General features: G+C 44.7%; 1 long non-coding RNA gene across 16 annotated transcripts in view; it reads left to right on the plus strand.

Annotated features, from left to right (window-relative positions):
* Positions 1–16,185, plus strand: part of LOC149127490 (uncharacterized) — a 56,438-nt gene that overhangs the window by 13,976 nt on the left and 26,277 nt on the right. For 4 of the 16 annotated variants that reach the window (XR_016230905.1, XR_016230915.1, XR_016230917.1 and 1 more), the window contains one exon: positions 993–1,279. The exons of 4 other annotated variants lie outside the window; for them this stretch is intronic. This is a non-coding gene — a long non-coding RNA (uncharacterized LOC149127490). Of the gene's footprint in view, positions 1–976; positions 1,280–2,052; positions 2,983–16,185 lie in introns of those variants that run through there. 8 more of the 16 variants (XR_016230906.1, XR_016230918.1, XR_016230919.1 and 5 more) reach the window with 3 other exon arrangements.

Below are 16,185 nucleotides of genomic sequence, written 5' to 3' on the forward strand. Positions count from 1 at the left end.
CAGGTGATTGAAGGATTTCTTACATCTAGATTTAAGAAAGGTAGAAGGCCTGTGGTTTTGTCTGAGACTATGATTGGATTTTGGTATCCAGGGTACGTGGACCTCATGCTGTGAGCTCATTGCCTATTCTCAGGAGGCCTCAGAGTGAGACTCGAGTTGATTATCTCCCAGATGTGGTCCAGCTCTCTCTGGACTGATGGTCTCTCCATGGCAAGAGAGCTTTTTAATGACTGCTCTACTTTCTTTAACAGTTACAGGGCCATTCAGAATCTCTGGTTTGTATTTTTCCTTAGTAAGGGTAAATTATATTTTTTACAAATTTGTACAATTCATCTAAGTTTTGAAGTTTATTGGTATATATTATAAAGTGTCTTCATGTTCTTGTATATCCTTTTTAATATCTAGCATTTACATTGATCTTTTCTGTTCTACACCTAAATTATTTATTCATGCCTTCTTTCATGTTTTTTCTTGATTACTTTTGCCTGAAGTTTTAAAATTGGCCTTTTTAAAGAGCCAATCTTTCTCTCTGTTGTATATGCTTGTTTTTCATTAATTTTTGTGCACCCTCCTTTCCATCTTTTTTTGGCATATTCTATTGTTCTTCTTAAGTCAGATGCTTAACCTACCAAATTATAGCCTTTCTTGTTTCTAATGTGTGCATTAATATTTAAGGCTATAAATTTCCATCTATATATAAAATTGACATTCCATTTCTTTTTGAAACTCATTCTCTTATGATCTTGCAGTTGCAAGTATTTTCTACTTTTCATTATGGATTATTCTTTGACTCATGTGTTACATAGAAGCATGTTGTTGAATATACATGCACATCAAAACTATCTTTAAGTTATTGATTTTAACTTAATTATATTATAGGCAAAGAATGGAGTTAGTAAGATACTAAGATACCAATCTTTTGAAAGTAGTTGAGGGGCCAGCCTTGTGGTGTAGTGGATAAAGCTGCTGTCTGCAGTGCTCGCATCCCATAGGGGCACTGGTTTGAGTCCTGGCTGCTCAACTTCTGATCCAGCTCTCTGCTATGACCTGGGAAAGCAGTGGAAGATGGCCCAAGACCTTAAGTCCCTGCATTCATGTGGGAGAGCTGGAAGAAGCTCCTGGCTTCTAGTTTTGGATCGGTACAGCTCCGGCTGTTGTGGCCAATTGGGGAGTGAACCAGCAGATGGAAGACCTTTCTCTCTCTCTCTGCCTCCCCTTCTCTCCTTGTGTAACTCTGACTTTCAAATAAATAAATAAATAAATAATCTTTTTAAAAAAAGTAGTTGAATCTTTCTTTTCTTCTTTTTCTTAGTATGTAGACAAATGTTTTAAAACTTATTCCATGTTATATTTGCTTTGCTCTACTGTTGGATGTTATGAATATCTATCTGTCTATCTATCTATCTATCTATCTAGGGAGGAGAATGAAGTGCTGAAGTTCCATTGCATAGCAGAAGGACTATAGACACTTTTAATGTACTGTGCATTTCTCTCTAAAACAAACCAAAAACAGGACAAAGAAAGACTAGTGTGTTTTCCAAATAGTTTATATCTCTTTTTCTCCCTCCATATCTCTATCTTTCCATCTCTCTCTCTCTCACTGACAATTGTGCCAGGCATGTTGGGTTTGTGTATTTCTCCTTATGGCTCTGTCAATTTTTTTTTTTTTTATATATTCTGAGACAACATTCTTAGAAGAAGACAAGGTTATAACTGTTTTATTGCATTTGGGGGAATTAGTATTAGCATAGTGCTTTTTTTAAAAAAAATGTTTTGCTTTTATTCATTCTGTGTTGATATATTCTAGACCCATTTCTTATAAATAGCAGGCTTACTTTTGTATTATAATTTCTGTCTTTTACATAAGAAACTTATAACATATTTGTTAAATTTCTGGTATAATCAGCTTGACATTAAATAATTTACTCTGTACTTTTTGTTTAATATTTTATATGTTGGGGCCGGCACCATGGCTTACTTGGTTAATCTTCTGTCTGTGGCGCTGGCATCCCATATGGGCACCGGTTCTAGTCCCGGCTGTTCCTCTTCCAGTCCAGCTCTGCTGTGGCCTGGGAAAGCAGTGGAGGATGGTCCAAGTGCTTGGGCCCTGCACCCGCATGGGAGACCAGGAAGAAGCACCTGGTTCCTGGCTTCGGACTGGCGAAGCGCAGGCCATTGCAGCCATTTGGGGAGTGAACCAACAGAAGGAAGACCTTTCTCTCTGTCTCTCTCTCTCACTGTCTGTAACTCTACCTGTCAAATAAATTTTAAAAAATATTTTATACGTCCAACTCCACCACTTGGGGCAAGTCAGCCTGAGCATGTCCCAAATTATACATCTCTTCCCTCTCCCATTCCCACTCCCATGTTCAACAGGGATCACATTTCAGTTAATTTTCAACACTTAAGAATAACTGTGCATCAATTACAGAACTAAACCAGTCATATTAAGTAGAACAGATAAAAAAAACTACTAAGAGGGATAATGTATTAAGTTGTTCATTAACAGTCAGGGCTATGCTGATCAAGCCACCGTTTCCCATAGTGTCCACCTCACTCCAACAGGTTTCCCTCTTGGTGTTCAGTCAGTCGTCACCGATCAGGGAGAATATATGGTATTTGTCCCTTTGGGACTGGCTTATTTCACTCAGCATAATGTGTTCCAGATTCCTCCATTTTGTTGCAAATGACTGGATTTCGAGGTGGCATGTACCAATGCCATCTCACTGTTCCAGGTGATCAGTTTCAGTTCACAGTTGGTCATGGTGGAGGGACTGGGAGTCAAAGGGAGCACATAGACAAGTCTAGTACCTGCTAACGCTAACCAATGGAGTAAATAAAGGGGAGAGTGATCCAACATGGGAAGTGAGATACTCAGCAGACTCATAGAATGGCAGATGTCCTAAATAGCACTCTGGCCTCAGAATCAGCCCTAAAGGCATTCGGAGCTGGCTGAAAAGCTCATGAGAGTATTTCAGGCATGGAAAGCCAAGACACTCTGGCAAAAGATCTCTGCGAGTGAGATCCCAGTGGAAAGAACAGGTCATCAAAGAAGGAGGTACCTTTCTCTGAAGGGAGGAGAGAACCTCCACTTTGACTATGACCTTGTCTAAACAAGATAAGAGTCGGAGAACTCAGAGGGCTTCCATAGCCTTGGAAACTCATGACTGGTGCATAGGGAGATTACTGATGCCATAGACAGGAGTGTCAATTGGTAAAGTCAACAACAGGAGTCACTGTGCACTTACTCCTCATGTAGGATCTCTATCCTTAATGTGCTGTACATTGAGATTTAATGCTATAACGAGTACTCAAACAATATATTTCACTTTGTGTTTAATGGGGTTGCAAACTGTTGAAATCCTTACTTAATGCATACTAAACTGATCCTCTGTAAAAAAAAAAAAAAAGAAATTATCAATTCCCAACTTGACTCTCACTGGGATTAAACATGACAATAGGTCTGCTCTGATTTCATCATCATTTAAAAAAAAATCATCTATTATTTTTCACTTTATGTTTCTGTGTGGGAGCAAACTGTTGAAATCCATACTTGATGTATACTAAGCTGATCTTCTGTATATTAAGATAATCGAAAATGAATCTTGATGTGAATGGAAGGGGAGAGGGAGTGGGAAAGGGGAGGGTTGTGGGTGGGAAGGACGGTATGGGGGGGAAGCCATTGTAATCCATAAGTCGTACTTTGGAAATTTATATTCATTAAATAAAAGTTTAAAAAAATAAAAAAAATAAAAAAAATATTTTATACGTTTATTTTTCTTGTCTTATTTTTTAATAAACATTTTTCTTATTCTATTTCTTGGCTCTGGTTTAGAATTTATACATTTTTTTCTATCATTTTTAACATGTATGTTTAACTTACCAATGTCAAAATTTTTAATGGATATCATTGTTATTTTCCCAAACAGTCCATGATCCAGAGACATTCTAATTTCTCTTTTTTTTACTTTTATTTAATAAATATAAATTTCCAAAGTACAGTTTATGAATTACAATGGCTTTCCCCCCCATAAGTTCTTTTTTTTTATTTAGTAAATATGAATTTACAAAGTGCAACTTTTGTATTGTTGTGCCCCCCCCCCAACCTCCCTCCCTCCCACGGCCCTCCCTTCTCCCACTCCCTCTCCCATCCCGCCCTTCATCGAGTTTCATTTTCAATTACCTTCATATACAGAAGATCAACTTAGTATACACTAAGCAAGGATTTCAACAGGCTGCACTCACACAACCGCACAAGGTATAGGGCATTGTTCGACTAGTAGTGTTGTTTTTAAGTTTCATAGTAGAACACATTAAGGACAGAGATCCTACGTGGGGAGCCTGTACTCAGTGACTCCCGTTGTTGATTTAACAATTGGCACTCTTATTTATTTATTTTGACAGGCAGAATGGACAGTGAGAGAGAGAGAGACAGAGACAAAGGTCTTCTTTTGCCGTTGGTTCACCTTCCAATGGCCGCCACGGCCGGTGCGCTGCAGCCGGCACACTGCGCTGATCCGATGGCAGGAGCCAGGTACTTATCCTGGTCTCCCATGGGGTGCAGGGCCCAAGCACTTGGGCCATCCTCCACTGCACTCCCTGGCCACAGCAGAGAGCTGGCCTGGAAGAGGGGCAACCGGGACAGAATCCGGCGCCCCGACCGGGACTAGAACCCCGTGTGCTGGCGCCACAAGGAGGAGGATTAACCTAGTGAGCCGCGGCGCTGGCCACTCTTATTTATGACATCAGCAATCACCCAAAACTCTTGCTATGAGCTGTCTAGGCTATGGAAGCCCCTTGAGTTCACCAACTCTGAACTTATTTAGTCAAGGCCATATCACAGTGGAGATTCCTTCCTCCCTTCAGAGAAAGGCGCCTCCCTCCTTGATGGCCTGTTCCTTCTGCTGGGGTCTTGTTCACCAGGATCTTTCATTTAGATTGTTTTTTCTAATTTTTTTCATTTAGATTGTTATTTCTAATTTTTCTAATTTCTCTTTTTAAATATGGTGTTGATTCCAGGATTTTAGCTTTATCATATTGTTTTTTCCTTATAAGACATAATAATTCTTGTTTCATAAATCAGTATTGGTTTAGACTTATATTTTTGTTTATCATTTCCTCTTGCCTCATACTTTCCATCTGTGACCATCTTCCTCTCTGTGAATGAATTCTAAAATAAGAATTTCCTTTAGTGAAAATTCTTTGAAAATATCATTCTTTGGTCATATTCTTAGAAGTCTGTTTGGATAACAATTCCAGTTTGACCATTTTTTTTAACTTCCTCCTTGCAAGTATTATTTCAGTTTTTATGGCTTCCTTTGTTGCTGTTGAGAAGTTATTTGTCCAAATAATCTTTGAAACGTCACAATCTAACCTGCATTTCACCTCTTGTTACTTCTGGTGCATTCTCATTGCAGTCACTGCTCAGCGGTGTCACTGCGGTGTTCTGGGGAGTGGCTGCTTTGTGTTTAGCCTGCTTGGGAATCTCTGAGATTCCCATGTTTGGTGTCTTTAATTAATTTTGGAAAATTCTTGGCTCTGTTGTCTCTCTCCATTTCCCTTTCCTTTCTAGACTGATTAGCTATGTACTAGAGAGAGAGAGAGAGAGAGAGATCTTCCATTTGTTGGTTCACTCCACAAATGGCCTTAACAGCCAGGGCTGAGCCAGGCTGAAGCCAGGAGCCAGGAACTCCAACCTGGTTACCCACGTTGGTGGCAGGGGCCTAAGTACTTGGGCCTTCCTCTGCTGCCTTTCCAGGTGCATTAGCAGGGAGCGCTATTGGACTCTAACCAGTACTCCTAAATGGAATGAAGCATTGCAGGCAGTGGCTTAACCGGCTATGCCACGCTGGATTCACTCTGCATTCTTTTAAAGATAACTGTTCTTTATTATCATCGTTGTTGTTGATGCTAAGAGGCAGAGAGACACAGAAGGATAGCTTGCTTCCATGAGTTCACTTCCCAAATGTCTGCAATGGCCGGGGGTGGACCAGGCTGAAGCCAAGAGCCAGAGAGCCTCAACTGATGTTTCTCCTGTGGGTAGCAAGAAACTAAATATTTGAGCTCTCAACTGCTGCCTCCCAGGGTGCACAGTTGCAGGAAGCTGGAATCTGGAACAGAGCTGGGACTTGAATCCATGCACTCCCATATGGGATGCAGGTAACCCAGGCAGTGTCCCAACTGCTAGGTCACCTGCCCATCTCCAACAGACTGCTTTTTTACAGCAGTGCCAATTCTTAATGAGCCTCATAGAACTGTTGATTATTTTTTTCTGATTATTAAAGGGTACCTCAAAAAATACATGGGGAATGCATATTAGAACAAAAAACTATGCATGGATTTCAAACTATTTTTGTGCACCAAATCAAATATGTTTTAATTTCATTTTACCATGAACATTTTTAAGGTACCCTAATATGTTTTTGGAAGATCATTTGAAAAAGCACTTTGTAGGAGAAAGTAGCGGAAAGCAATGACTCCTACCCGGCTGCTATGGAACCCTGGCTCCAGGGCCTAGGGCCTCTGTAGAATCGCTGGCATACCAATGGTCAGGTCTGCAGAATCCCAGGGACAAAGGACTGACAGTGCAGTGGTGCTGGGCAGACCACTGTGCCAGGAGGCAGACAACAGGATGTGGGAACCCAGGAAGGCGACTCTCAGGCGTACACGGAACTCCAGTCTTCAGCCTCCACACAGGACGGAGTCTCAGGAAGGCTTTCCTGACTCTCTTGTAAACTTTTAATGGTCTTAGCATCCTGGGAACTTCCCATTAACATTTAGGTGGACTTTTCTAACCATTTCTGTGTTTTTTTTTTTTTTTTTTAAAGCAGGCTTGAGTTTTCTAGAGGGATTACTGCATATTTTCGCTTAACACTGTATCATAAACATTTCCCGAGCTTATTAAAAAATTCTTTGTAGAATCATTTTCTTGCTGTGGAATAATTAGCTGCAGGTGGGCACTGTGGTGCTTGTAACATTCCCTGGATGGACACTTAGGCGGGTCTGTATTTTTCCTACCATAAAAAGCCCAGTTGCAAGCCCTCTTTTGATGGGAATGTGGGCCTGTATTTCAGGATATTTTTTCAGGATAGACTTTTGGAGACAGACATTCTGGACCAAAGAATGTGAACGTTTACAAGGTTCTGGGCACATTGCCAAATATAATGCCAGAGATGGAACGCTGAAGTCTGTACTCCCCAGCCAGTGTGAATCCGTTTAGCCCTTGCTGGCTTGGGTAGCCTTAAATGATCTATTTCTTAACTTGTTAAAATGTGATGCGCCTGTACATATATGAAGACACTTCAAAAAGTTTCATAGAAAATGCATATTATGAAACTACTATGCATGGATTTAATTTTTTTGCAAGAACATAAACTGATCAATTACATTTTTCCTTTAATTTTTTGAAGTGCGCTATTACAAACACACACACACACACACACACACATACATTTATACCTGCGTAGGCATCAGGGATTGTATACAATTGCATTTCTTTGATTAGCAATGCAGCTGCACATTTTTTCCTGTTAGAATCACTTTCCAATGGCAAGTGGTTAATAGCAGTTGAAATAAACAAGTTAGAGAACTTCCTTCTGCCTCCCTGGAGGACAGCTGCAGTTGGCTTGCCAAGAATTCCAGTTCAGCTTGGCTGTTTGCAATCTCCAGTCCCTTTGGAAAAATCAGACACGTTTGTGAGAGGAAAAACCTCTCCACATAAACACCCAAAAATAGATCTTTCTCATAGTATGTTTCAACTAGGGACTGGAGGAAGTGGAGATATACTCGTGGTGGAACATTGCACATCGTCTTCACACCTTTGTGTCTTATGACCTTGACTAATTCTTTTTTTTTTTTTTTAAGATTTATTTATTTATTTATTTGAGAGGCAGAGATACAGACAGAGGGAGATAGAGAGGAATCTTCCATCTGCTGGTTTACTCCCCAAATGGCCAGCATGGTCAGAGCTGGGCCAGTCTGAAGCCAGGAGCCAGGAGCTTCTTCTGGGTCTCCCACATGGGTGCAGGGGCCCAAGTACTTGGGCTACCCTCCACTGCCTTCCCAGGCCATTAGCGGGGAGCTGGATCAGAAATGGAGCATTCAGGACTCGAACTGATGCTCATATGGAATGCTGGTATTGCAGGCGGAGGCTTAGCCTACTACGCCACAGCACTGGCCCTGGTGTTTGACTAATTCTAGGAGTTCCATGTAGAAGAAAGGGGCATAGCTTGCCATTTCCTCTCTCCTAAGGAGGAGATTAAAACTCCAGGATGACAGTGCCCCAACTCTGCTCCGTGTTCTCACCTAGGAACCAACTAGGGACAGTCAAGTGCAAAGCCACTAACAAGCTCATTTCACTGTCCGGGGCGTACCTGGTGCCAGGATTGCTCAGGTGTGCAACATTGCGTATCAGCCTGGGGTTTCTCAGGGGCTCAGGGTTGCACAGGTCCCAGTATTCAAATATATGAGGGTGCTTTCAAAAATTTGTGGTCACATGGAACAAAAAAAATCCATTTCTTTTGGTGCAAAACTAAAATTGAATCCATACAGCTTTTCTTCGTAATACACATTTCCTGTAAACTGTAGGAAGATCACTCGTTTGTGGAGCCTGCTCTGGCTGGAATCTGCAGGACTCCTTTTCTTCCCCTCTCAGGAACGTGAAGGGTTCGATGTGCTTGTCTAGAGCACTTCTGGGTACTTTGCCTGACTTTGAGCACAGATAGTTTCTGTATTGCGCTCCCACATGGGTCGGGCAGGCGTTCTGATCTGAGACAGGTGTCGGAGCTGAGCCTTGCCAGAGCAGCTAGCTACGTCAGAATCTTCAGTGCCCCGTGTCTGCCCCTCCCACAGTGCACGGGCCTCAGCACCCGCTCTGCTCTCCCCCTTCTTGGCTCTCACACCCTAAGTTGCTCATCCCCCTGCTTCCCATTTGCGTTGCCAAGAGCTTTGCCGTACTCATCCTACAGAAGAGCACTCGAATCGTGGAATTTCTGACTCCCTTGGGGTTGAAGCTTTAGGTAGAGCGGGCTTCCCTTATTATCTCTGAGCCCTCCTGAATCCGCTTTTATTTCCCCTCTGGGATCCTAGCTCTGTCTTTTCATCCCAGGAGAGCTGCAGGTGTGTCCATAGGATTCTGAATTTGGTACTTTCATAAAGATTTTAGTTGCAAAGCAGGTGAGTAGGCTTCATTCACATTCTATTGTGATTGCACCAAGGGCTGCAGTGCCCTGTGCCCAGGGTGTCCCAAAACTAGTACAGGGTGAGGTGTGCTCATTGTTGTGTCAAAAGAGAATTTTCCCTCCATCCTGAGAGATCTATGCTAAGGTGCTTTCCCCTGTTCAGCCCTCAGTCATTTATTTCTCTGCTATCTTTATCCCCAACGTATTCTTTCTCATTCACCTTCAACCCTGCTTGCCAAAATGATTTTCAAATCCTGTCATTTCTGGGCCTGCTTCTGGCCCATAAATCCTTCCAAGGGATGTGGCCACCTACAAAGCAATGCCCAAGTTCCACAGGGCAGTGGCCAGGGCCCTCCTGACCTGGTTCCATGCAGTGTCTGGGCCCAGCATCCTCTGCAGTCACCTCAATGCCTGGTGCTCCAGGATTCAGAACAGCACATGTGCGATCTCCAACTTCACCTGTGTTTCTCTGCATTTGTGAAGGGGTTGCCACTGGCAGAACCCAGCTCAGGACTCTGTCCCCAGCCTCTTTTCCCTGCTCCTCCCGCAGGACTTCATGCACAGCCTTAGGTGTGCTTGCTGGAAGCCTGATAACCCAAGCCATTTTCACACATTTCCTGTTGTAGTGAGCATTGTGCGGCGTAGGGGCAAAGTTTGCTCAGCTCTGAATTCCTGGCACTGGGCCTGCTGTATGATGTTTTTGGAATGAACGGAGGTGTCCTCCTTGCCTGGGTGCTGAGATCTGGTGTCCGCCCCCCCCCCCCATTCCTCCTTCTTTGGTCCCAAGGTTTCCGTTGTAATCTTAAGAACACAGAGCAGGAGGCACAGCAGCTGGGAACCAGGGCGTCTTCTCTGGAGGGAGGGACTGTCTGATTCTGGGGTAGCTCACAGGGCCAGAGGATGCTTTATCTTGAGAGGACTGAAGAAGGAACGATTTTTTCAACCCAGAGAGAAAAAGAATTTCAGCTCTTTGGAAAAATAAAAGGGGGCCAGTGTATTTGACTCCAAGTTGAAGATTGGGAGTTCTACCTAGATTAAGCATGGAAAGTCTCTGAGGTCTGTAGTGTTGGACAGTTCTCGGTCACAGGATGATCTTAGAGGTTGAAAGTCCCTCCCATCCTCATTGTCCAATCATCCAGAGGTCATGGATCCACCCTTTGACTGGACACTCCCATAGCGGCACACCAGCTTGTCCCCGTGACGTCACACAGAGAACATCAAGCACATTCCCAGCTCAATCTCTCATACCCTAGGCAAGGGATGGAGAAGAGTCTCCTCCTTTAGATTCTCCCATGTGGCTGAAGAAGCAGATGCTTTTAATTTTCGGATGATAATGCTGGGATTTATTTATTTGAAAGGCAGAGTCACACACACACAGAGGGAGAAGGTAAAGAGAGAGCTCATTTGCTGATTCACTCCCCAAATAGCCACAACAACTGGGTTGGGCCAGGCCAAAGCCTGGAGCCAATAGCTTCCTCCAAGTCTCCCACATGGGTGGCAGAGGCCCAAATATTTGGGCCATTCCTGCTGCTTTCTCTAGGCTATCAGCAGGGAGTGAATAGGAACTGGAACAGCTGGGACATGAACTGGTTCCCATATGGGATGCCAGCATCTCAGGCAGCAGCTTTACTCACTACAGCACAATGCCAGCCCCTCTATATCAGTCTTACAGGACAGAGATGGTACCTCCCTTTGGAATAAAGGGCAGGCACATGCTTGTCCATCAGGAGAAATTCTGCTTTTCTTAGGTCAAGTTTCTATTGAGTACTTAGTCCACCATGTGGGTAAGCATCCTCTGAGACCATCTACATCACCAACATGGCACTGGGAACAAGGACGCGTGACAATGACACAATGAAGTTCATGCTGTTTGTTGGGCAGTGAGTAACAAAGTCCCATTGTCTCTTACTGGGGAGTCTCCTGTCTTCTATCAGCATCCAGGACACTGTCACAAGCCAACTTGCTCATTTGAAAGCAGGGGTGACTTCTCTGATAATATATGCTTCTTGCCAAGCTTTAGCTTATTGTTCAAACCACCACCCTAAAACTAAAATATTTTGGTTTTCATGTTGTTGATAAGGACATTGGAGTATGGAGAGTAACTCTTTCTAGGTTGCAGAGCCTGTGAGTGCCTGAAGAGATTTTTATTCAACTCTGTCCAACTGCAGAACCACTCTCTTTCTATAACATCTGTTGATGTGTTAAAATTGCAAACATTAAAATGCCTGGATATCTATTTGTGGCACCGGGCCAAGAAAAATCCTGTTGGCCCCCAAATCATCTCTGGGTGTTGTGATGATAAATGTTCAGGCGAGCAATGGAAAACAGCAGCCTCTCCTCCAAGAAGTATAAACAAGATAAAACTGTCAGTTCTTTCCATCTAAAAAGAAGAAAAAGAGGCCGGCGCCATGACACAGTAGGTTAATCTTGTCTGGCGCCAGCATCCCGTATAGGCGCTGGTTCTAGTCCCGGCTGCTCCTCTTCCAATCCAGCTCTCTGCTATGGCCTGGGAAAGCAGTAGAAGATGGCCCAAGTCCTTGGGCCCCTGCACCCACATGGGAGACCAGGAAGAAGCACCTGGCTCCTGGCTTCGGATTGGCACAGCTTCAGTCATTGCCATTTGGGAAGAGAACCAACGGAAGGAAGACCTTTCTCTCTGTCTCTTCTTACTGTCTATAACTCTACCTCTCAAATATCTTAAAATCTTAAAAAAATAAGGAAAAAATCTCTCTTCTGCTGCTTGTGGAGCAGTTCGCTCAAATTCCTGGCATGCTGCCCTTCCTTTGCTGGTTGATGGAGGAGATCCACCTCTCACCAGGCATGATGGATTGAGTCAAGTGCTCAGCATAGGCGAGAAGGGGTCTTGCTTCCATAGGTCTCCAGCTCTGGGAGCAGAATTCTCGGAGACTTGGTCAGCCTGTTAAAAACCCCCTTGTGAATTTCCATGGTGCATGTCCTGTTCATTTGATAAGTGTCTTACCTTTAGGAGACCTACCTGTTCCTTCAGTGCTCCCTAATGCCTGTGTAGCAAAGTCCAAATCTCCTAGCTCAGCTTCTGTGGCCCAGCCTTCATGTACTGTGCACCTGACTGAAGTCACCTTTCTGCTTGGAAGACTTTCCTGAGTCCTTCTCACTCTCCCAGTAGAACTGGTCCCTTCCTTGTTGCTTTCCAAATTTATCTGTGTCTCTTCTGTCTCAGCATTGATAACATTTTGGTGCTATCGACATTTGCACTTCTGTCATCTTTGCTAAGCCACGGTCTCCTTAAGGTAGCAAGTGTTATCCCCCACTCTCACATGGGTACCTAATAAATGTGTGAGGATTGCCAACTCCAAGTTCAAACGCACACACATGTATTATCTGTCTGTATCCGGGTCTGAAATGTCATTGCTAACTACAGATGGTCCCCAAAAGAATGGTTTGACTAAATGATTTTTTCGACTATATGATGCTGCAAAAGTATGTACACACAACTTTTCTGTTTTTTTTTTTTCATGTTCACTACAGTATTCAATTAATTACATGAGACACCAAGTTTTTTTTTTTTTTAAATAAAAATACGCTTTGTGTTAGATGGTTTTGCCAAATCACAGGCTAGTGTAAGTGCGCCGGGTATGTTTAAGGCAGGCCAGGGTAAACTGGGTGTTCTATGAGTTGTATGCATTAAATGCATTTGCAATGTCATTTGCAGCTTATGGTGGATTTATGGGGAGTCACTGCAAATTGAGAAGCACTCGCACCCTTATTAGGAGTACAAATCACCCAAGAGGGATTCGTGCAGGTGCTCTGCTGGGATGTAACTTAGCTAGTCACTTTATTTTGACAAGAGAGGATTGAGTGACAAGCTTCCTTGAGGTCTTGAGGTGTGGTTGAGGGGTGAATGGCTCAACAGCACTTGCTAAATTCATCTCCTTAATCATCCTGCCAAGACAGGTGGGTTGATTCTCCATTCAACCCTCTCTGCCTACCACTTGGAATGAGCTCTCATCCTAGGCTAGCTCTCTCCAGGGATGGAGGGGCAGCCTAGTACCATCTCAGCTCAGAGGCTTGGCCTGGGGCACTCTAGTTCCAGCGCTGATGAGTCACTCGAGGATCCAGAATCCTGCTGCCACCATGCTGCCCCCCAAGGTCCTCTTGCTGACCAGCCACCACTGCTGAAGAGAAGAGGGCCAGGCAGGCCTGGGCTCAATTGCTCCTCCTTTCCTTAGGAGCTATGTAACCTCCAGCAAGCTGTAACAGCTTTCTGAGCCTCGGCCTCTGCAAAGCTGAAGATTAGAGGATATCCACCAGCTAGGTTATTATGGGAGGGCTGAAGGTGTCACCTGTGGAGAGACGCTGGGATTTCCTTAAGTGCCCTGTTCCTTTCCAGCTTCTTCCAGCCCTCCTCTCTGGACCTGGTCCTTTTTTGAATTGCCTCCCTCTTCCTGTCCTCACCCTCACTCCCTCCTCCTGAAACAGTGTGTGGGAACTTCACTGGATGCATTTGTGCCTGTTGGCCCCAACCAGAGTTAGTTGCGGGCCTGCTGCATAGTTCAGTGCACAGTTTGGGGAGGAATCACAGATAAAGCAAGCCGGTCCCTGGCTTGAAGGATTGGATGCATTTGCCCAAACCAGTGTGCACTGGAACCACATGGGTGGGTGCATCATCTTAACAGGTTGCCCTAGTCTTGGGCGTGGCTGTCTCACTTCTCCAGCTTGCCTGAGATAGCTCTCTCCCTAGAGGTTCTGGACAGGATTGCCTTGAAGAGCCCAGCTGGGTAGCTTCCACATCCCCACCACTGCAAGTGCTGGGGCTGAGCTTGAGCCTGGCACCAGCTCAATAGATCATCTCCCACACTTAACTGCACAAGAAACACTCTTTTGGTTTGGACTTTTCTTTCTTTTTTTTTTGACAGGCAGAGTGGACAGTGAGAGAGAGAGACAGAGAGAAAGGTCTTCCTTTTGCCGTTGGTTCACCCTCCAATGGGCGCCGCGGCTGGCGCGCTGCGGCCGGCGCACCGCACTGATCCGATGGCAGGAGCCAGGAGACAGGTGCTTTTCCTGGTCTCCCATGGGGTGCAGGGCCCAAGCACTTGGGCCATCCTCCACTGCACTCCTGGGCCACAGCAGAGAGCTGGCCTGGAAGAGGGGCAACTGGGACAGAATCCGGCGCCCCAACCGGGACTAGAACCTGGTGTGCCGGCGCCGCTAGGCGGAGGATTAGCCCAGTGAGCCGCGGCGCCGGCCTTGGACTTTTCTTTCTTTTTAAAGGTTTGTTTATTTATTTGAAAGTCAGAGTGACAGAGAGGGAAAGACCGAGAGAGAGAGAGAGAAAGAGCTTCCACCTGCTGGTTCACTCTCCAGATGGCTGCAATGGCCAGAGCTCGGGCAGGCCAAAGCTAGTAGCTTTAGCCAGGTCTCCCTTGTGGATTCAGGGGCCCAAACATTTGGGCCATCTTCTGCTGCTTTTCCCAGGTGCTTTAGCAGGGAGATGGACAGGAAGTGGAATGGCCAGGACTTGAACCACTACCCATAAGGGATGCTGGCATCATAGGCGGTGGCTTTACCAGCTGTGCCATGAATGCTGGTCCCTCATTTGGACTTTGCTATGATCATGTTGCCAGCCGGCTGTTCTATGGATCATGGTTTGGGAAACTATGACAAGAGTTTCCCCTTAACAAGAGTTTCTGTTGCCGGAAATCAATCAGAGTGAAAATTTTAAAAGGAAATTTCTAGGAATAAATAACTGAAAAATTTTAAGTAACTTTTATTGCATTGTATCCTTTAAAATTTTTTTTTTTATTTGAGAGGCACAGTTACAGACAGAAAGGGAAAGACAGAGTGAAGAGAGGTCTTCCATCTGCTAGTTCACTCCTCCAGTGGCTGCAACGGCCAGAGCTGGGGTGATCCAAAGCTAGGAGTAGAAGCTTCTTCCAGCTCTCTATGCAGGTGCAGGGGCTCAAGCATCTGGGCCATCTTCTACTGCTTTCCCAGGTTATTAGCAGAGAGCTGGATCAGAAGTTGAGCAGCTGAGACTCAAACCGGCTCTAGCTCATCCCTTATGGGTAGTGGTTCAAGTCCTGGTTCAAGCCCAAATGGGATGCCGGCTCCGGAGGTGGAGGTTTAACCTACTACACCACAGTGCCAGCCCCACGTTGTAGTCTTGACAATTGTTTTGCTATCCATTATTGCTGCTAATCTCTTACATGCCTAATTTATAAATTAAACTTTATCACAAGCATGTGTATACAGGACAGAAACATAGTACATATATCTGAGTTATCAAAAAGTTCAAGGAAAACACACGTTATACAAAAACTACGCATGAATTTCAAAACAGTTTCCTATCAAACTAAACTTATTGTTTAATTCCACTTTCCATAGACTTTTTGAAGTCCTCTTATTATGGGTTGAGCAGAACTTGGCTCCCCAAACTCAAGCAGATGTGTAGACTGAATTCTCAGGTTAGAGGGTGACAGGTGAAGAAAGGAGATTTGATCTGATTATGGCATCTGGTGGGAGGTCCTTAGGTCACTTTGTGGTTCCCATGAGATGGTTGTGCACTGAAGCCGAGTTTGGCCTAGCTTCTCTCTGCTTCCTGGCTCACCATGTGATCTTTCCTCCACTTCTGCTCTGCCAGGCACCAGGCTAATGGGGCCTCCACACTGTAAAGCTAAAAATAAATCTCTTCTTTCCCATGAAACTCCCCCTGAGTATTTAAAAGTAATGAAAATCAGGCAAACACACCACGGCTCGTATAGGCTTCAGTACTCTCTGTGGTTGGGCATCTGCTGGGATTCTTGGACTCTGTCCTCTGGGGCTAAGAAGGGACTTGCTATTGCCCAGCCCTTCATTTTGGAGTCGAGAGGGTGGAGGGACAGTCAGCTCAGGTCACCAGGGAAATCCTGCCTTTGAGTAGCCTCTTGCCATCACCAGCTTCCACCAACTCTCTCTGCCTCTGTCTCCGTGACAGCCCCAGGACCTGTGGCTGGTGGCCATTGCTCACTGAGCTTGGAGTCCTGTGATC

The sequence above is a fragment of the Oryctolagus cuniculus genome, chromosome 3, assembly GCF_051225735.1.
Source record: "Oryctolagus cuniculus isolate XC-2025 breed Fujian yellow rabbit chromosome 3, ASM5122573v1, whole genome shotgun sequence".
Classification (NCBI taxonomy): Eukaryota; Metazoa; Chordata; class Mammalia; order Lagomorpha; family Leporidae; genus Oryctolagus; species Oryctolagus cuniculus.